Source organism: Xyrauchen texanus, chromosome 13 (genome assembly GCF_025860055.1).
Source record: "Xyrauchen texanus isolate HMW12.3.18 chromosome 13, RBS_HiC_50CHRs, whole genome shotgun sequence".
NCBI classification, from domain to species: domain Eukaryota; kingdom Metazoa; phylum Chordata; class Actinopteri; order Cypriniformes; family Catostomidae; genus Xyrauchen; species Xyrauchen texanus.
The window spans coordinates 22,524,354-22,547,015 of record NC_068288.1 but is presented as its reverse complement, the minus strand read 5'-3'; the positions used below and the strand labels follow the sequence as shown (position 1 = coordinate 22,547,015).

Below are 22,662 nucleotides of genomic sequence, written 5' to 3'. Positions count from 1 at the left end.
CCAAGTTGGTAGAATCGCCATATGTTGCAGCCTCCCTGAACATGTGCCAGTCAGTACACTCAAAACAGTAGTGAAGTGAAGTAGGTAGTAGGTAGTGAAGCAACCACACATAAATATCTGCACCTAAAAATATATGTACCATTTTAATGCTTTGTTTTTGCATGCAAACACATGCCCTGTCAGCATAGATGACAGCTATAGAAAGAGAGTAATGGGAGCTGTTTGCTTTCAAGTCAAAGTTCCGACAGTGAATAGGTGTCTAGGGACCTTTCACAACTCTTGGAACAGGTGGGTTTTGCTGTGAGTACCTAATCTGCCATAGTGTGCTTAACCTCAGGAATGGCCTAAAAAGCCAAGAGTTTTACTGAATGAACTGACAAATGAATTAACCCTACAGAACATACAACATCTTTCTGCAATAATCTATTTAAAAAGAGAAATTGTAAAACACAAAAACTTCTGTCTCAGGTAGCACAACCTTGTTCCTACAAAGAAAATAATATGATTGCCTGAAAGCACATTTAGCATAGTACTGATAAAACGTCACATTTGTTCAAACCTTGTGTAATTAGATTTGTAGTGTGCTGTACTGTTTAGGATACACTTATGACACTGTGGTCACTATTACGTCAATACTACAACTTAAGCTAAATGACCCCAAGAAAATCAACCTTATGGGTCGCCAGGGTTTCCATGGCAATGACCACACAGCTTTTCACTGGAACAGCATAATAGAACATAAGAAAGACAAAGATGTCTTTCTCACCAGATATACAGTATTTAACTAACTACAAAATGCGAATCCTGAAAAGCTCTTAGAAAGAAAAAAACGATTTTGCCATTAGTCCGTCAATACATATTGTAACATATTGTAAGCATTATACTCTATTCAAAAGGTACAAAAATCTACATTTAAAAGTTACATATGAATGAGATCAGGTTAATATTATGGAATCGCCAGAGTACTTTTATTTAAAGGGAAACACAATCAATTAAGGAATAAAATAGACCTCAAGAGGCCTCAACTGCAAACATACAGCACATCCCAAACACAGAGTCAGAGTGCAAACACCATCAGAACGTGTGGCCATTTACAGTACATGAAGAGATGCAGCTCCGAAGAAATTCACAAATAAAAATACATTGCTGTGAGCACAGAGCTGTGGTGCAACATGACCGAGGGCCCTGGAGCACATCTCTCAGAAGGCCAGTGAGATGGAATTCTGAGCAGCGGTCAAGTCATGCCCTGAAACACAAACACCACTGGGCATGTGTCAGCTCTCCAACACATGCACACATGAACATGTACAACTGATGCCTTAGATCTGTTTGAGAAGAGCATGATTTCTGACAGGCTGGGGAAGGGGAACTGTTTAACTAAAGTTCTTGTCGAAAAGTCAAACAGATATAAATGCATGTGTAAAATGGCTTTTTTTTTTTTTGCTGAAGCAAATGACACAAAGAAGTGCACTTCTTTGTGTTTAAGCACTGCACTTTGAGTATTCAAAAGAAGTTAGTGTCATTCCATTCCAAGCAAACACGTTTCCTTTCTTTGTAAACTAAGTTCATTATAGATTGCGCTTTATTCATAATAATTTGCCTGGCACAATTAACATTGCGCTATTAACGCCCTAGGAAAGCAGGTAGTAAACTTTTTATATAAAGAGATCTTTATGTACATTTTCTGTCAATTATGGCAGCAGTAACTCAACAAATAATGATCAAAACTTGAAGAAGAATGTTATAACCTGGCATATACTCAGATGCGTCAATATAGTCAAGTGCATTTTAGACAGCTGTCTGGATGTATTGTAAAATATGTCTGTAATTTTAACGGTAAAATAATGTAAAATTGCTAAAATAAAAAAATATTACTGGTGGTTAATGTACATTAACATACACAGTGAAAATATTTTTGATATCTTTAACAAGACAATACATGTATATGTATTTTACAGTATTTTTACAGTTTTTTAGATGTAAAAAGTAAGAACACGTGTACTTTTATGGTAAACTATTGTTAAAATGATGGTGAAAAAAAATTATTGGGCTTTCCCAGAAGTCTTTGCATGACCAATCACATTTCAATATATTTTATGGGAATAGTTATGTTTCTTCTTATTTTTAATATCAGTTATATACATTGTTATATTTTTTGTAGTTTAGTTCATGTTTATTGCATTATTTTGATGTCACATGTGTTAAACTGATGGTGTTGTTTGTTTGTGTGAGCAACACGGTCTCTACATGTGTAGTAATTATTGTCTAATAATTAATATATAGAAAGTCATACATAGCCTTTTGTAGTTACTACAGTGATTAATAATACATTTGTTATACATTGAAAAAACATAGTGAAAAGCAGACTTTTATTTTGTATATTTCCAGAATGTCAGTATATCAAGTTAATTTCATTTAATAAAAAGAACAGTAGTAAACCTTAAAATATACAGGCATTAAAATTACATCCCATTAAGCCTGAAACATTATCACACATTTTTTATGATACATTTCTGGCAACCAGAGCTGCTGATATTTTACTGTAAATGTAACTTTTTTTGTTTTTGCTGTACAGTCCTGGCAGAGTGTCATATCATGGTGGTCTTCTGCATCCTACACTATATCGGTAAGAGCCAATACGCAAGATTGGAATTGTGCCAAGCAAATTCATTTTCAGTGAATTCTCCCCTAAGTGTATTTTAAATATTCAATGTGAATATCTCCTTGCTTGTAGCAACCAAACGTGGCATGTCATTTTTGAATTGTGGATTCGAACATGAACTGGATGTGAGCTTCAGTGGATGTGAAGCTTTTCAGTGAATAACAACTAAGTTTCCTTAACTTGTATTACATTTTATGAGCACATCTGGAGCTTGACAGATGTGGTTTCAATGAACTGAAAAAGAGCAGTGTAAATATTATTTCATTATTTATTTTGTGTTCCACAGATTTCCACAGGTTTGGAATGACATGTGGATGAGTAAATTATGGCAGAATTGTCCTTTTTGGCTGAATAATGCCTTTAAATAAAATAAATAAGGAGTCACATTAGGGATGTGTTTAGCAGGTGACTTGAGATGTGTCCTCAAGTCACCTGCTAAACACTGCTGTAGCATCAGAAAATAAAAGCTTACAATCTCATATGGACCTTTAACCATCTTTCCCTCTAGTTCTGGTGTAGGTTTGTGTTGCTTATATATCTACTGTATGCAAGTGTGTACATTTAACAACATGTGTTTGAAAAAAAGGCTAAATCTTCCATTTCCAGGGTATGTGACACAAGACACAGGAGAGGACAGAAGTTTGATAAAATTATTTGGAGAAGAGCTTTGTGAGGAGATGTACAGTGGGGAGATAATTTGTGTGAGTGGCGCTATGAGCACACACACACACGCACACACAGGAAGTGCGATGCTGGCTGCCCTCCTGAGGCAATCATAACACGGATTTGTTCTGCTTGCACTTATAGTTTTAGCAGATCAATCGCAGAAGCATGAGCTAAAACCCATTATTAGTTCTGAAGGCAATGTCTTAGTTTGGGGGGAAAGGGAGGGGAGGATTGTCCATACTGCTGCGTGTTTGAAACACGGCTCCTTCAAAAGCATCCATGACTGTGAACAACATTCCCCCGGAGAGAAATGAGAAAATCAATTAGGAGGTGAGAAGCGTTTAGTGCTATCAGTACATGCAAAAACAAATTCATTTAGTGTAATGGAGGCACCTGCCCTCAGAGATCTCACTACAACTTTAATTCCATCCAAAGTTACTTGCAAGGGTTTTTTGTATGGGGGTCTAAAATGTCCCTAATACAGTACCAAAATAACAATACACACTTTGTGTGACATTGTAAATGAAAAACTTCTAGTTTTACAGCTTAAAGGCCATTTGCACTTTACATTCTTCTTTAAAGAGTTCTTTAAAATATGCCTTTTTTTTTTTTTTTTTTACAACTTCTTATATACTGTATATATTTATATTCTAGCTAAATATGCAGAGACGATTAAAAGTGAGCCATTTGTAGGTTGATTTCCCCAAGAAGTGTAAAAGTCTTATAAAGTTCAACCCAGGATCTGGAACACACTGAATGGTTGCACATAATATCAGATGAAGTGTGTGTGGGAACCTTCTTTGTGCTGGCCAAGTAGACACTGCATTCTTTGAGTGAAGTGAAAGGGGACTTCGGGTGGGCATCGGCAAATTTGTGATTGTTGCATAACGGAACACATCATGTTCTGCTTTTTTTTATACACCGAGCTAACTGAGCAAAGGTAAGTTTTCATTATGAAGAGTCTTATGTCATAGAATTGACATTGTGTCCTCCCCCTGGCCTTTCTGACACTCAGGTCAGCTTATGTAAGTTACCCACTGTTTCTCTCTACGTCAGGAGTGCACTCAGGCAGCTCTTTAAGTGTACGGCATATAAAGCAGCCAATGTTACGTAAAAGAATAAAACAAACCGGTAAGCCCAGCTCATTCCCCTTTCAAGCCTCAGATAAAGGGAAAAAAATAAATAACCAGAGAATGATGGAGACATTTACATTTTACATTTATGCATGTGGTATGACGCTAGAGACTCATAGTACATTCAAGGTATACATTTCACTAGTTCATGCATTTTTAGCATGCATCTTATACCAGTTGGGTTTCAGCAACAATACATTAAGAAAAGTTTCAAGTTTCTAAAAGAACAGACCAATGGAATCACTCACTCCTTATCATGAAGAGAGTGAATAAGGAAAAGTACACTGGCGCTGTTTAAATTCAAACCAGGAGGAAAGGAAAAGAAAGCATTAAAGACTTACCAGATTATTTTCCTACGAACAGACAGGAGCAAGTGCGAAACACCCGATAATCACAAACCTGAACGTGAAAGAGAAAAAGAGATGTCTGAAGACGTCTTAACACTATAGATAGGTAATTGTGTTCACATTCAAGGAATACTCTGGGTTCAATTCAAGTTAAGCTTAGTTGAAGACATTTGTGGCAAAATGTTGATTAACACAAATTAATTAATAATTATTTTCTTTAAAATACATTTTAAAAAGTAAAAATCTTGGTTAAAGTGAGGCACTTACGATGCAAGTGAATGGGGCAAATCCATAACCGTTATAATGTTAACTTTTTAAAAAATTATGGCCACAAGACATATGAATAAGTCTTGTGTGAATTTAGTGTGATAAAATCACTTACTAACCTTTTCTGTGTATGGTTACATCCAATTTCACAACTTCGTTGCCATGACAACGTAAAGCCATAAACTCTAAAATGCTAAAATGAAGATTTTTTTTTTAAGAAAAGTGGGGATGGGTTGAAATTAATTTTTGTGGTATTCAACATTTTGCCACAAATGCTGTCGATTGAGCTTAACTTGTATTGAACCCGGAATATTACTTTAATAAAACAAACCAACAGTTTTCATTTGAAACATTTAATTTTCTTAATTATTATGCATTTAGTTCTATTAATTGAGGCAATATGGAACATTACTACTTTTAAATTAATTGATGGTTTAACAATAAATGTAATTATTTGTCAAACCACAGCACTTTGTATATGAACTTGTGAGGGCGAAAAAAAAAAAAATTATATATATATATTTAAAAAATCTTGAGAAACTTAACCTGTTGCAGAACCTAAAATATATGCACTTTCACTTCTCTTCATTTAGTCATATATATTTTAACCTAAAATCTTGATCTTAACAAAAAAAAAAAGGTAACACTTTACAATAAGGTTGTTTGTTAAAATTAGTAAACACATTAGGTATCATGTAACAACAATGAACAATATATTTTTACAGCATTTATAAATCTTTGTTCATGTTAATTTCATGAAAATGCAATGCTTCGAAGTTAGTTTATTTTAGTTCTTACTGCATTAACTACTGTACTGTAAACGTATAATACATTGAAAATAATTTACATTAATTTTAAGATTGATATGTGTGATCAAAGTATTGTTCATTGCAAGTTCATGTTAACTGTTAAACTTATTGTCAAGTAAGTTTTGGTCAACTTACTGACTGCACTCTAAACTTTTGAGGACTTTTCAAGAACTTTTGAGTTTTAATCCTTACTGGATATAAACAACAATGAAAACAATGCTTAATAAGAATGAGGAAGATGAGGAAAGAAAAAGTTACAAAATGCTAATTATGTGGTTCCACTTGTCTGTTTGGGGAATGTGATGCATACGGCATCCTGTTTGATAGCACAGGTAGGAGGCGGGGGGTCTTTTTCCTCTCCAAGGGCCTACAGACGCACTGCCTACCCACATAGTGTCTCTTTTGTTCTCTGATAAATTGACACTGCCAGTTACCCACGTTGCCAAGACATGAGGAAGACCACAGGGAAAAAGAAGTAGGAGCAATGCTGCTACATGTGATTTCGTATCACTTCAACTGACTGTTACCGTTACTTTATTTCCACACTTTCTTTATGTTATTATCTGCATCTTCTCTTCAGGCATTCATTTCAAAGCTCTGATTGAGGGCATTATGACAAAAAAAATAATTGTGTTCAGTAAGCCATCCATATTTTTTAGTAAGCTGTATCACGCCAGATAAGCCATCAGCCACAACACTCATCAGCAGTAGTTTCACTAGGTATACAATGTTTAACTTTTATTATTTACATATGAAGTTAAAACAAAAATCCTATTTCATGGCCATCCAGGAACTGACTGGACAAACAATTCTGCTTAACAGGTTAACACAAAGTTAAGAAATTAATGAGTGATAGAATGTGCTGTACAGTGGCAGATATTTTAAAATGGGAATCTGGAAGGGAATCTGTTAAACTCCTTTCTAAAATTTCAGTGTGTCTAATAAATTATTCATTGTCAAACAGCTAAAATGTATAAAAATAAATAAATAAAAAAAGGAAAACATTTTGTTGGCTACAGCAACCTATTTTGCAATTAAATTGAAGGAAAATTAAATCAGACCATCACACTTTTACCTCAAAACCCCATTTTTCTAGCAGTTCAGAAGAGTATCTTGTGGTTTTCAGAATCTCTAGCCAAAAGGCATAGAAATATGGCTCCGAGAAATATAATCGAGAGCTGGCAAAGTTTCTGTGCCGTTGGAAGGACTACAGTAATAAATTAAATAGACTCATAAATTCAACATGGCCAGTAGCCATGAATGATGATGGATCCATTACATTTTATTCTAATGTACCTAAATATACACTCACCTAAAGGATTATTAGGAACACCTGTTCAATTTCTCATTAATGCAATTATCTAATCAACCAATCACATGGCAGTTGCTTCAATGCATTTAGGGGTGTGGTCCTGGTCAAGACAATCTCCTGAACTCCAAACTGAATGTCAGAATGGGAAAGAAAGGTGATTTAAGCAATTTTGAGCGTGGCATGGTTGTTGGTGCCAGACGGGCCGGTCTGAGTATTTCACAATCTGCTCAGTTACTGGGATTTTCACGCACAACCATTTCTAGGGTTTACAAAGAATGGTGTGAAAAGGGAAAAACATCCAGTATGCAGCAGTCCTGTGGGCAAAAATGCCTTGTTGATGCTAGAGGTCAGAGGAGAATGGGCCGACTGATTCAAGCTGATAGAAGAGCAACTTTGACTGAAATAACCACTCGTTACAACCGAGGTATGCAGCAAAGCATTTGTGAAGCCACAACACGCACAACCTTGAGGCGGATGGGCTACAACAGCAGAAGATCCCACCGGGTACCACTCATCTCCACTACAAATAGGAAAAAGAGGCTACAATTTGCAAGAGCTCACCAAAATTGGACAGTTGAAGACTGGAAAAATGTTGCCTGGTCTGATGAGTCTCGATTTCTGTTGAGACATTCAGATGGTAGAGTCAGAATTTGGCGTAAACAGAATGAGAACATGGATCCATCATGCCTTGTTACCACTGTGCAGGCTGGTGGTGGTGGTGTAATGGTGTGAGGGATGTTTTCTTGGCACACTTTAGGCCCCTTAGTGCCAATTGGGCATCGTTTACATGCCACGGCCTACCTGAGCATTGTTTCTGACCATGTCCATCCCTTTATGGCCACCATGTACCCATCCTCTGCTGGCTACTTCCAGCAGGATAATGCACCATGTCACAAAGCTCGAATCATTTCAAATTGGTTTCTTGAACATGACAATGAGTTCACTGTACTAAAATGGCCCCAACAGTCACCAGATCACAACCCAATAGAGCATCTTTGGGATGTGGTGGAACGGGAGCTTCGTGCCCTGGATGTGCCTCCCACAAATCTCCATCAACTGCAAGATGCTATCCTATCAATATGGGCCAACTTTTCTAAAGAATGCTTTCAGCACCTTGTTGAATCAATGCCACGTAGAATTAAGGCAGTTCTGAAGGCGAAAGGGGGTCAAACACAGTATTAGTATGGTGTTCCTAATAATCCTTTAGGTGAGTGTATATGGCTCCCAAAAAGAAAAGTTAGTATACAATAATTAAATATAAATATAACAAGTATTATAATTCATGTGCCAGAAGACAAGCATTTAGACAATACATCTTTTATATAATTACAAATTGTATTTAATTTCAAATTCAAAATATGTATTTTTTCCCTATCATTGTACATAACCCTATTATTTGCCTAATTAAGTCTAAGCTATTTTTGACCTATGAACTTATGCAACAGACAGATATTTTTGGAGCATCTCACTTTGGTTGCGTCATGTCTCATAGTTTTCACTGAATTTAGTTGTGTTTCCTGTACATTTGAAGTTTCACTGACTGCCCCTTATATACAGTTGAAGTCAGAAGTTTACATACACTTAGGATGAAGTCATTAAAACTCATTTTTTAACCACTCCACAGATTTCAAATCAGCAAACTATAGTTTTGGCAAGTCATTTAGGACATCTACTTTGTGCATGACACAAGTCATTTTCCCAACAATTGCTTACAGACAGATTGTTTCTATTTTAATTGACTATATCACAATTCCAGTGGGTCAGAAGTTTGCATACACTAAGTTAACTGTGCCTTTAAGCTGCTTGGAAAATTCCAGAAAAAGATGTCAAACCTTTAGGCAATTAGGGTAATTGCAGTCAATTGGAGGTGTACCTGTGAATGTATTTTAAGGCCTTCCTTTCAAACATCATGGGAAAATCAAAAGAAATTAGCAAAGACCTTAGAAAAATAATTGTAGACCTCCATAAGTCTGGTTCATCCTTGGGATCAATTTCCAAACCCCTGAAGATACCACATTCATCTGTACAAACAATAGTGCGCACGTATAAACACCATGGGATCACGCAGCCATCATACCTCTCAGGAAGGAGACGCATTCTGTCTCCTAGAGATGAACATAATTTGGTGCGTAGAGTGCAAATCAATCCCAGAACAACAAAGGACCTTGTGAAGATGCTGGAGGAAACAGGTAGACATGTATCTATATCCAAGTTAAAACGAGTCCTATATCAATATAACCTGAAAGGCTGCACAGCAAGGAATTAGCCAATGCTCATAAACCACCATAAAAAAAGCCAGACTACAGTTTGCAAGTGTACATGGGGACAAAGATCTTCCTTTTTGGAAAAATATCCTCTGGTCTGATTAAACATTGTTATATTTGGAGGAAAAAGGGTGAGGCTTGCAAGCCGAAGAAAACCATCCCAACCGTGAAGTATGTGGGTAGCAGCTAGGGTTGGGAGATGTCCCCTAAATTGGCAGTTGAAGATGTTGACAGTAAAACATCGCGATGGACGATGATATCGGGGGGCGAACGACAAAAGGTTTCCGTTCATGGCAAGATTAGCACGGAAATATCTGTGCATATGTGCTACCAGTACTCCATCAGAGCGGGTCTTCAGCACAGCGGGTAGTGTAGTTACTCCAATCCGCAGCTTATTAAAACCAGATAAAGTGAATATGTTGGTATTTCTGGCCAGAAACATCGAAATTTAAACATGGTCTATGGTGAAAGATATTAGACTTCTTTACGCATTTTTCGCCATCCGTTGCAGAGCTATTCGATTTTGCATATTATTTTTTAAACGTTCATTTGTGTAGTTCATATGACCACTTTATAATATTTCAATAACATTATTTATTTTGTAGCCTGTGCTGAAGTTAATTGTGCTTAATTATAAATGAAATGTTAATGCCGAGTTTCGGTCTGAGTGTTGTTCCTGTTTTCTTGTTGTTCTTCTATGTTTTAATAAATGTGTGTTATTCATATTCACCTTGTTTCTTTCATTTGATTTGACATTATGGATTTATAGCCAAGGAAATTTTTCTTTAAAAGTATTAACCAGACAAAAGTTATTTGACGTTCGCTGGTCTGGGTTTATCTTAAACTGCCGCTTCAGTGTATACAAGAGCTATGTGACAATGAGCAAGATTTTCTGAGACACTACAACTACTAATAATTAATTAATAAAGGCTATTTTCTTGTAGCCTACAACATAACATATTTTAATCTAAATGTACAGTGTAAGACATGTAAAAAAAAGACAAGAAGCTAACAATATCAAGATCAATATTTGTGTAGCCTGCCTGACACGGTATTTTCACAGACTAACACGTCACGTCTCTGGCATATACTACAGTATTTAAAATAGCATATAAGCATTAGTTATATTCTCAATTTAATTTACAGAGCAATCCCTGCAAAGTTTTTAGGTTAACTATAGAAGAGACTAGGATTAGTGAGTCACACTAGCAAGACTCGCAAAAGGGGGCGTGGTATCACGATGGTGGCTCTACATCGTGATGTTGGTCAGCCATCACGATGGACGATGATATCGTCCATCGGCACAACCCTAGTGGCAGCATCATGTTGTGGGGGTGCTTTGCTGCAAGAGGGACTGGGTCACTTCACAAAATAGATGGCATCATGACGAAATCTCAAGACTTCAGCTAGGAAGTTAAAGATCGGTCGAAAATGGGTCTTTCAAATGGAAAATGACCCCAAGCATACCTCCAAAGTTGTGGCAAAATGGTTTAAGGACAACAAAGTCAAGGTATTTGAGTGGCCATTACAAAGCCCTGACCTCAATCCGATAGAAAATCTGTGGGCAGAACTGAAAAAGCATGTGCGAGCTAGGAGTCCTACAAACCTGACTCAGTTACACCAGTTCTGGAGGAATGGGTCATAATTCCAGCAACTTATTGTGAGAAGCTTGTGGAAGGCTACCCAAAACATTTGACCCAAGTTAAATAATATTCTCTATAATTATTCTGACATTTAACATCCTTAAAATAAAGTAGTGATCCTAACTGACCTAAGACAGGGAATGTTTTCTACAATTAAATGTGAAACGTGAAAAATTACTATTAAAATTTGAAAAGAAATTTCATAACTTCTTAAACTACTTCAAAGAGTTCTCATCAAACAAATCCTCCACATGCAGAAATGACAGCTTTGCAGATCCTTGTGCTGTGTGGATAGAATTCAATGTAGGACATGTGAGGCATCTATTTCTCAAACTAAAGACTCTGATGTACTTATCCTCTTGTTTAGTTGTACATCTGGCCTTCCACAGCTCTTTCTATCCTTTTAGAACCAGTTGTGCTTTGTCTTTGAAGACTGCAGTGTACACCTTTTTATGAAATGTATTTTTTTTGGGAATTTCAAGCATTGTATAGCCTTCATTCCTCAAAACAATTATTGACTAACGAGATTCTAGAGAAAGCAGTTTCTTTTTTGGCATGTTTGACCTATTTATTTTCAAAGCGTTTGTTGCAATTATTCATGTATGCCATTTAATTGTAGTTAATTTAATGAATTAATCTGCATATCTTGTAATTAATTTAAATAAATATGTTATTAGCTAATATATATATATATATATATATATATATATATATATATATATATATATATACACACACACTGGTGTCCAAAAGTTTGGAATAATGTACAGATTTTTTTTATGTTTTGGAAGGAAATTGGTAATTTAGTGGCATTCAACTGATCACAAAGTAAAGTCATGACATTACTTATGTAAAATACAGCACCATCACTATTTGAAAAAAATACTTTATCATATCTAGACAGGCCCCATTTCCAGCAGCCATCACTCCAACAACTTATCCTGTATGAGTAATCATACTTAACTGATAATTTGGTACTAGAAAATCACTTGCCATTATATCAAACACAATTGAAAGATATTTGGTTCGTTAAATGAAGCTTAACTTTGTATTTGTGTTTGTTTTTGAGTTGCCACAGTATTCAATACACTGGAATGTCTTAAGGTCAATATTAGGTCAAACATGGCAAAAAAGAAACGGCTTTCTCTAGAAACTCATCAGTCAATCATTGTTTTGAGTATGAAGATTTCATACAAAGATTTACACTTGTGTTATGGTTGGCAGAAGCTTTCCATTCTTGAATGATTCTGTATAAACTTCTAGCAAGAGTGGAGCCAGTTCTGTAGGCAAGGCCTTAATAACCTCACCAAGCTCCTCCAAGGATATCTCAAAATCAAGAGAATCGTTTGCTCAGCCGACAGTTTAGGAAGTTCTAATGGTTCCACAAATCTTCTAACAACCTCTTCAGTAAACGAAGGAGTGGAACTATAAAGATTTCTTTAAAAAACATTAAAAAGCAAATTCTTTAAAAGCATTATTAATATCAGTGGCCGAGGAACATTTTTCACCACTAGCAGATTTCATTGAGGGAATGGTAGAAAAAGTCTGACTGTCTTGCCCTGAATAGCCAAAACTCCACCTTCCACGACAAAACAGAATTATATCTGTATTTCAGTCGGGTCAATTCTCTGAGGCAATTAAACGATATTTGGCGCTTCACTTTTAATATTCCCTTCCAATTCCACAAGTTCTTGTGCTTTGGATTTTTTGATGAAAGCAGCATACTGTATAATCCGCCCCTAAGAACTGTCTTAAGAGCCTCCCAAACCATGCCCACAGAGGACACTGAGGACCAGTTGGTCTCCATATAGACATTTATTTCAGCCTTTAGCATTTGTTGGAATTCAAGATTTTGCAAGAGGTATACATTTAAGCACCAACTATTTGATTTCCTTTTCTTCATATGTGGCAACACCTCTAAACACACCAGGGTGTGATCTGAGACTAAAATGTTTCCAACTGAGCAATCAACGACAGATGAAATGAGGAACATATAGTAGACATAAAAAAAAACTATTCAAAAGGTCTCCAAATATCTGTAAGACCAAGATTTCTACACACCCTGTGAAGTGCCAATGTTGCTCTAGGAGGCTTGCAAACTTTTGCTTCACTATGATCAAGGACTGAGTCCATCAAAAGATTAAAGTCTCCTCCCAATATTATATCATGAGGGGTGCCAGCGGCTTGCAACATTACTTCAAGATCTATAAAAAAACCCCTGATGTTTAAACCCTTTAGGTGCATAAATAATAGCCAAAATAAGAATTTGTCCCTGAATTTCAGCTAAAACAATGACTCTTCTTAATTTATCCTTATTCTGTTTGAGACATTTGAATTGTAGAGGTTTATTTATCAGTGTAATGACTGCCCTGCTGTTACTCAAAATTTATTTTATTTATTAAAATTCAAATGGGGTTTAAATTGTGAAAGTTAATCAGTAGCAAAACTCAAGGAAAGTCATTTTGGAACTCTCATTTCCCAGAGATTGCATGGAAAAAAACATGGTCACTTCCATTTTGTTTATGCATTACTAATAAGATTTATGAATTAAATATACTTATACAACCACACTTTATCAAGATGTCTTGAAATTGATGAATATTTTTTTTTTTTTTGTATAGAGCAGCCAGAAATGTTAGAACATAGTTTTTTGTTTTGTTATTTTTAATTTTTTTTGACTGCTGTTACTGAGAGATTTGGGAAAAAATATCAGATTACATTGAATCTCAAGAAAATGTTTATATATTTCACAAGTTGGCTATTTTGTATGATTTTGTAAGATGTAGTTTGTATGAATTTGTACGATTTCATCATGTGTAAATGCCCAAATTTGCAATGCGGAAGTAAGCACGAGTCCAGTGCGTGAGATGTTAAGGACATGTTTATTAATATTATGCCATAAACCAAACTCATTATCAGTAGAGTGTGTAAACATGTCAGGAAGCTGTTATGTGTGACAGAAGCAAGAAATTGTCATCTAAGTAATTCGATTAAAATGATGTCAAGCAAAATCATTGGCTGTAGTGAAGGTCATACTAATTCATAATCCTTCGAATTCAGTTCGTAGGAGTGCAGTGGTACGATATCATACAAATTAGCCAAATTTAGAAAAGTTGTACAAATCCTTTACGATTTCACTGTGAGAATGTTATTTATTTTGAGTTTATTCGGTAAATTCCATAAATATAAAATAGAAATGTATAAATCTAAACCATGCTTTAAGGTTTTATTACAGATTTATTTTTGTTTATGGAGTCTCTTAAATGTATTAATAATTAAAACTCTTATTATACTACTTGCTAAAGAGCTGAATTTATTTGAAAAATAAGGTTTTAAATTGCTATCCTTTTTCTTTTTTGTATTGTTTATATATTTTTTTGTTTATGGTCTTTGAACCCCCAGTTGTTATGTGGATGTATCTGGTTTGTATGTGTATTTGTATAAAATATTGCTGGCGCTGGCAATGGCGATGACGTGAAGAACTCAAGTGCAAATGTATTTATAAATGTGAAATCCAATTAACCCTAGCTATAAACATGAAGGAAACATAAAACGTAAAGTTGGCTTGACAAACTTGGCCTGACAAAACATGACAATGTTACCAAACATAATACCTGAAAAAGGACAATGGAAAACATGAGGGTTAAATTATTGACATGGAAGAACACTTGACAATGATAACCAATAAACACAAAGAACTCTAAACAAGATAACAAGACAATCACCCAATGAAAACAAGACACATGAACATGGAGGAAACATGAAATCACATAGGTAACCACATAACATGAAACAGAAACTAAACTTTCAAAATAAAAGACATGAAATGCATGAACCAACAGAATAAATATGACAGTATTATTCTGCAATAATAATAATAATAATAATAAGTAATGCGGAACGACCAGGCAAAATAAAATCCTCATAGTGAAAAAAAAAAAAGCAGAGCAGAGCAGGTCAGAGCAGATGCAGCGATCTAAAAATCCGAGGGTACGTTTTTTAATAATTATTTAAATAGTTACAAAAAAAAGCCGGTCATCATCTTAAAATAAACTACAGCAGGGTGATCAGGGCCCCAATGTGAAGCGGTATTTTATTATCACACTGAATGGTGTTTATTTTGCGACAAAGTATTGATAAGTGTGGGAAAACGGTTTTGCAAATCTTTTAAAAATAATATTTATTTAATTATTAATGAACGTACCCTCGGATTGTTGGATGCCTCCATTGCGATGACCGGCTATGCTTTGCCCTAACAAAAAAGCACAGGCTGGCACTGTGGCGTGATTACATGAACCTTCATATTAAATGGCTGAGCAAAAAGAAACATCTATAGTGGCGCTCATGCCAGCGATGTGATTTTGTGTCTGGCTTGAGTCATTTCTTGAACCCCGCTTCTCTCTATCGTTTCCTTTTCACCCCCATTAGTGTAGTGTGTAATGCTGTCTCTTTTGTTGAATGCCTGGAAAAGGTGTAAACGCTTACATAGTCATTTTATCATACTCCGCTCAAGTCCTATAATACCGATACCACTGTTCTGCCCTATAACGCAAGAACACCACAGCTAAGGCTCAAAGGGTCCATTTACCATGTAGACCCTCAAAGGGTCTTAATTGCTTTGACAGAGGCCAGACTGATGCAACCTGAGTGTTTATAGAGGAACCAGAAAGGTAGCTCTCCCAAAGCCCAATAAAAAATACATAAAGGTGAAATCACCTTCGCCTTTTACCTCTGTATTTTCACAGAATGGAAATAACCCTGACTTGCTCCCTTTTTAACCACAAGAGCAAAGTAAATCTAGTGTCACAGGTAAATGTACACGCTATCTAAAGCTGGCTTTAATGGCATTTGATAAGAGGAAGATGGCCATGAGAACAAGACTCACATAATGAAAAAGAGCAGCCACAATTGTGATAAAGACAACATCCACACTAATACGAATTTATTTGAATTGAGCGATTATGCTGCGTTTACACCTCTCACCCACACTGGAACATTGTTGTCCTCCACCGAAAACTCAAAAATGCTTTCTAGCACCACATACTTAATTTTTTTTTTTTATGATGTAGGAAACGAAAAGCAGAGGTTTTAAACGAAAACTTACTAGTGTGGACATGGCCAGAAGTGTGAAAAGAAACCAATTAAAAAAACGAGTCTGATATCATAATATTATTGCTAAATTATGAGTGTCTCTACAAGTGAGTTCCATTTTCTCCTAAACAAATGAGGTTTTAAATCAATAAAATCTAGATCCATACCCTAAACCTTAAACCTAATCTACAGTGTCATAAAAAGTACATGCAATATTATAAAACACTATTTCTAAAGCAACAATGTAATTTTGTAGTGCTTCTTAGGCTCAAATGTTCAACAGCATGTTCAATAGCATGCTGTTCAAGACTAGTACCCCAGTCTTTGACATCACAAGTGCATCAGTTGAGCTACAGCTCAATTTGATCTCACCCGAAGAAGCCTAAGGATCAACAAACTAATGGCACCACTGAAGGAATTTTCACTTTTTTCATGGTCGCAAAATGTATCAAGGTAAAAAAAGTATTTATTTTTATTGAATATAGATGGAGCAACATAATTTGTGTAAAAATAAATAATAACTGAAGGTTTATTCGATTAAAATCCAGTTTTGTAAAAAAGGTGGTGAGGAAGCCTTGTACCCCACACTTTGGGTAAAAGGCTCCCTCACTTAAAGTAAAAGGCCCCTAGGGGGTTTAAAGTCATGTCATATAGATACCGGGCAATAGTTATAGGGCACATTTTGTCAACTAATGCAAATCATTTTGAGACACCAAGATTCTTTTTTGAAAGACAAATTAAGATGATGCTTACTCAAAATAACTACTTCAGAAATGTTCCTGTTCATTTCAAACACATTTTATTACATCTCAAGTATTCTATAAACAAACTAATCTCTATTATGATTGAATGAGTCAATGTGAGCACACTTTGAAAATTTTTCATAACAAATCTATTCACTGTATTTTGCTTTTCTCGCTCCTGGCCATTTCATTGTTTCCAGGGAATATTCCGTTGTGCTAAAGTCAGACAAGCGTATCTTGAGTTGTGAATGATTGATGTGTCATTGACTTGGCCATTCTCTTGTCTTGCCATAGGCTTAAATCATTCATACAAATATTTTACAATATTTCTTTTGAAGTGGAGGCCTTGTGGCGAATCAGGAGATGTATGCTTTTATTTAGACTAGCGGTTTTAGTATATTTAGGTTTTAGATGCATTGAATGAGTCAAAATCATTAAAACTTTGCTTATTATAAGCGCAATATGAAGCAGTCCTGATTTATTTTCTGTCAGAAGTACATGCTTACTGCCTACAGGGAGTTGCACTTGTTTTGTATTATATTCCTCAAAGTAGGCTGTTTTTGCTCTGCCTTAACAATCATCACACAGTTGTGTACACCCCCAGAAATAATATAGCTTGGCTGAGAACTGTATCTATTCCAGAGTATGTTCTGGTGGTTTATGCATGTCTGTTGTATTTTGCAGCGACTTGGATAAGGATCCACAACAGGCCTTCACCATGAGGCAGGATGTCTCATCTAGTCCCCCAGTGATCTCAGAGATTGACTGGTGTGTACAAAGCAATTTATCAAATCAGCATCAGTCATCCTCTCAGGACACTCTGACACAATGCAAATTCACTTCACACCATCCAATAAAACATCCTTTCATTTCAGCCATTACCATGATGGACTGCCCTCTGGTAGGTAGGAATGTGGATCACAAGAAGGACTTGTATACAACACTACAACACCCATAGCCCTCATCTTTAAGGTTGGCTGGGATGCGCAGTGAGCCCTCCTACAAACCCATCAGGTCCTAGGTTAAGAAAATGCTGGAATGGCCACAATGCAAGGAATTTTAGCTAAGATTTGCCACCAGAGCCCATCCTTCCATATATGGACTCAAGCCATAGCCTGAGGTTTTGAAAAGCCAGCCCCATTCCTGTACATCTTTTCCCTCTATTTACTGCCAAAACTTACTCAAAAGTCATGCCATCCTACACAGTATTAGAATAGTGTGTGTAAGATCTACTTAGTTAAAATGAGAAATGGAAAAATAAAGAACTCAAAGTAACAAAAATAAAAGTAAGATACATTGGAGAAATTTAAGCTGGTTTAATCACTTAATCTAATTCTATTTTTTTATCAGCCGTATTTCAATAATGGCATTTTAATTCGACACTAAAATTATCGTCTTAAATGTAATTAAAAATATTACAAAATTATAATAGTATACTGTTATAAAAATATATTTATATTAAAATATAAAAAAAAAATACAGATTACATTTTTATATTGCCATTTATTTAATGTACAAAGTGCAAAACAAACAACTCAGTTCAGGGGTTGACAAAACTTAATTGGATCACAAAAAACTAGATACTGTGTCTAGATCTGGGCGGCTGTGAGTAAAGGCTGCTACAGTTTTTGAACCGTATAGGGGACACTCTTAACTCTTTGCTCCAACTGGTCACCCTTAAACCGAACAATAGAGTATTGAAACATCTAGGACCAACAAAGAAATCCAGCTTCAGCTATCAACGCTTCTGCAACAGGGAAAATAAATGCACATGAGGATAAACTGGGCTTTTATCCTTTTAGCTGCTAAAGAAAACACATAGGTTTAATTAGAACCCTTCTGACACAATTCTCCTTTTAATGGCATTTCTGTGCTTTCAGTCCTTTATTTAAGCCCTTACTGATGCCTCGGGACAAATCATTAAAGCCTTTGTTTGACCTATTGTTGTTGTTTGTTTTCCTTCTTCCCTTTTTTTATTAACCTCAATAGGAAGATGATATAACTTAAGCCATAATGAGCAATTGGCCGACTTAGAGGCCCTGGCTGGATATTACTATGCACAGTGTTGAGTGCAGTGATCTAGGAAGCACTGGGCCCAAACAGCACCCATGCTGAGCTGCAGAACTGCTGTAATCTCGCCCTCTGCATCTCTTTTTATAGCCCAACACAAAAATGTGGAGCAGAGCAGGCACGCACCTCAGGAAAAAGGCTTTTAAAGCTGAGCTCTGTGGATTCAGTATGATCCTTCTTAGTGCTCACTGGAATACCTTGGATCATCCCAATCAACTCCATCTATGACTATATGTATTTTTTGGTGAACTTACTCCTGTTTCACAGGGTTTAGCTTGGAATGGCACAGAATAGCCATGACCCAGAATATAGCTGGTAATATGTCTTCTATTTCTGGGCAGGTCGACGGACAGACGGAAAGACAGATAGATAAATTTCATCTCCATTTTGCAAAATAAGCTCCAATTCATTGTATGTAATGGCTTTTGTATATTGGTTTGCAGTCATTTGTAGCCTTTGATATCTTTAAGATGAGAGTGGGGATATTTTTATATTTCTTGCTTTATTTCATTCATTAACATGAAAGGAAATAAAAGAGTTCATGTTTGTCGTAACTGATGATACAACTAGGATTCAAGTAGGGATGCTCTGATCAGGATTTCTAAAACTTTAGAGACTTTTAAGTCTTTACAAGACTTTACAAGTATAGGCTATCCAATATGATCTATATTAAGATAGATAGCCCTATAAAAAATTAAGCTTAGTGTCAAACTGAAGACAAACTGATAACACATAGGTGCAATTAAACTTAATGTGACATTTTTGGTTATTAATTCATTGTCATTATTCTAAATAATTATTATTATTCCTTATTTTATTTACGCATTATATTTAATACATTGTATTATAGTATCTTATTATTTTATAAATAATTATTATATTTATAAATTCCTTCCCTGCAATTTCATTTAGTAAGATGATTGTTTAAACTGTAAATTTTTCACTTGTTGTGCTTGTACTTTAATGAGGTGAACACGCACTCTTTCATGAGGGCAAGAGATAAAGAGATAAAAGGAAAGCAGAGAAAGAGTGCATGTTTCTGGACTCTACAGGTGTAGCTACTGTTAATGCCGTTTAATTGGGAGATATTTAATGAAGATATTTGAATTATACCACATCTTGTAACTCGTGTTATTACTGAGATGCCTATGCCCGGCGGAGACTGAGAAGCTACCATCATGAACAATAATAAGGACTGTTCTACAGCTTGTGCTGTTTTCCCTTTGCCTTATCACGTGTGAAAAGCCAAATTAAAGGCATAGTTCATCCAAAAATGAAAATTCTCTCATCATTTACTCACCCTCTATCCCAGATTTGTATGACTTCCTTTCTTCTCTTTCTTACACTCGATGACTCGAGGCGATTACCCTTGGGCCAAACAAGAGTTTAGCCGGACCAGCGCTCAAATGTACAGGTTCAGGGAGAAAAACAAAAAATTGCGGGCACAGTACAAATCCGTTAAAAACGCACAATGGATAAAGCAGTACCCAAAGTAATAACTTTTAATGGTATGAAATCATGGAGAGTGTGCTGGGACATTGTGGAGAGACCACTCCGGACACCATGGCAATTACAGTTGGTGAGTTGTCAATGCTAGATTATCTTGCTAATGTAGATAATGTTTACAAATGATATAAACTCGATTTTCTAGATAGCATGATACCTTAGCTTGAGATTCCCTCTTGCTAAAATCTGGGATAGAGGGTGAGTAAATGATGAGAGAATTTTCATTTTTGGATGAAATATGCCTTTAATGTGGCTTTTCACATGTGACAAGGCAAAGGGAAAACAGCACAAGCTGTAGAACAGTCCTTATTATTGTTCATGATGGTAGCTTCTCAGTCTCCACCGGGCATAGGCATCTCAGTAATAACACGAGTTACAAGATGTGGTATAATTCAAATATCTTTATTAAATATCTCCCAATTAAACGGCATTAACAGTAGCTACACCTGTAGAGTCCAGAAACATGCACTCTTTCTCTGCTTTCCTTTTATCTCTTTATCTCTTGCCCTCATGAAAGAGTGCGTGTTCACCTCATTAAAGTACAAGCACAACAAGTGAAAAATTTAAGTTAATGTTTATTTCACGAGCCACACAAATGTGTGCGTTACAGAAAAGTAGGTGTAAAGGGATTAATGGGAAAGGAGGATGCGAGAAACGGCTTGACAATATAAATAATATGAAACTCAACCAAATAGACTAACACACAAAAGTGTCGGACAGCTGCCCGTTAATATCTCTCTCTCCGGACGGACGCTTAACCATGCCCCCGCTGCCACATATCCCCACTTCCCGACTCAAGCTGGTGTCCACCAATACTTGGCGAGTACCCCCTTGATCCTTACCGGTATGCGGTACGTTCCGGCTCGATCGGGGGCAGCCTGCGTGGTGTCAGGGATCTGGACCATCATCCCCAGCTCCATCACAGGGCATTGATATCGGAAATGTCCCAGATCCCCGCAACTCCCGCAGGCCAGCCCAGATGCCAAGCCTGTACTTGCGTTGGCGGACACTTCCACCTGAGCAACAGGGACTGTAGAGGCAGGGGTGTGTGCCCACCACCTTGCACAGGGAACTGGGCATGGGGGCGGGGCTCCTCGCCTCCGTGGGACTGGAATATGCTCTGGAGAGAGAGCAGAGTGAGAGAGGGAGGGAGGGAGGAACACACAGGGCAGAGAGAGAGAGAGAGAGAGAGAGAGAGGGCTCTTCCGCCCTCGGTACACCACCAAATGGTCCTCCGCAAGCTGGACAGTTCCCTCCAGCAACGCCGGGCGGTGGCACTGGATCCATTCCGCCGTCCCCTTTGGCAGTCGATGAATCAGCTACTCCAGTACCATCTGGTCGATCCCTCCCCCGATGTCACGATTACCCGCCAGCAGCCATTTCCGGCACATGTCTCTGAGCCATTTGGTAAAAGCAAACGTGCGGTCGGTCTTCCAGAGCTTCAAGGAACGGAACAGCTGGCGATACTGTTCTGGGCTGTGGCCCACCCACTGCAGGACCGCTTTTTTTAAGTCGTCATAGGCCAAGATATTCGCCCACGGCAACTGTTGGGCAGCAAGCTGGGCTTTCCCGGATAGTGGGAGGAGCCTGGCCGCCCACTGGTCATGCAGCCAGCTACAGATCTCAGCAGTCCGCTCATATAAATCGAGGAATGTCTCTGCATCATCTTCTGCCCCCATCTTCAGGAGCGTGGGTGGTGGCAGGGGGCTGCGGTTGTCCGGGGTAACGGCAGCGGCTCTCTCCAGGCTGAGCAGGCTCCGGAAAAGCAGCGATCTTGGTCTTGGCGCAGCTCAAGCAAGGCTTGTTGGTGACTCTGATGCATGCCGGCGAGGGACTGTAGAAACTAGGCCAACTGGGGGGACTCCATGGGGCGTACGTTGTTCCCGGGTTTCGGCACCAGTGTAAAGGGATTAATGGGAAAGGAGGCGTGAGAACCGGCTTTAAAATATAAATAATATTTTAATATGAAACTCATCCAAAAAGACAAACACACAAAGGTGTTGGACAGCTGCCTATAAATCTCTCTCTCTCCGGACGGACGCTTGACCACGCCCCCGCTGCCACAGTAGGTTTTAGGCACTCTGATTATGTTGTGATTAAAAACATCCCATAAAAACATGGTAACTTATTGCTTTCATAGAATATTAAA

General features: G+C 37.1%; 1 protein-coding gene across 3 annotated transcripts in view; it reads right to left on the bottom strand.

Annotated features, from left to right (window-relative positions):
• LOC127654062 (lipoma-preferred partner homolog) overlaps positions 1–22,662 on the bottom strand; it is a 287,765-nt gene that overhangs the window by 233,972 nt on the left and 31,131 nt on the right. For all 3 annotated transcript variants that reach the window (XM_052141028.1, XM_052141030.1, XM_052141029.1), the window contains exon 2: positions 4,803–4,860. The gene's annotated coding sequence lies outside the window, so the exon portion shown is untranslated. The remainder of the gene's footprint in view (positions 1–4,802; positions 4,861–22,662) is intronic.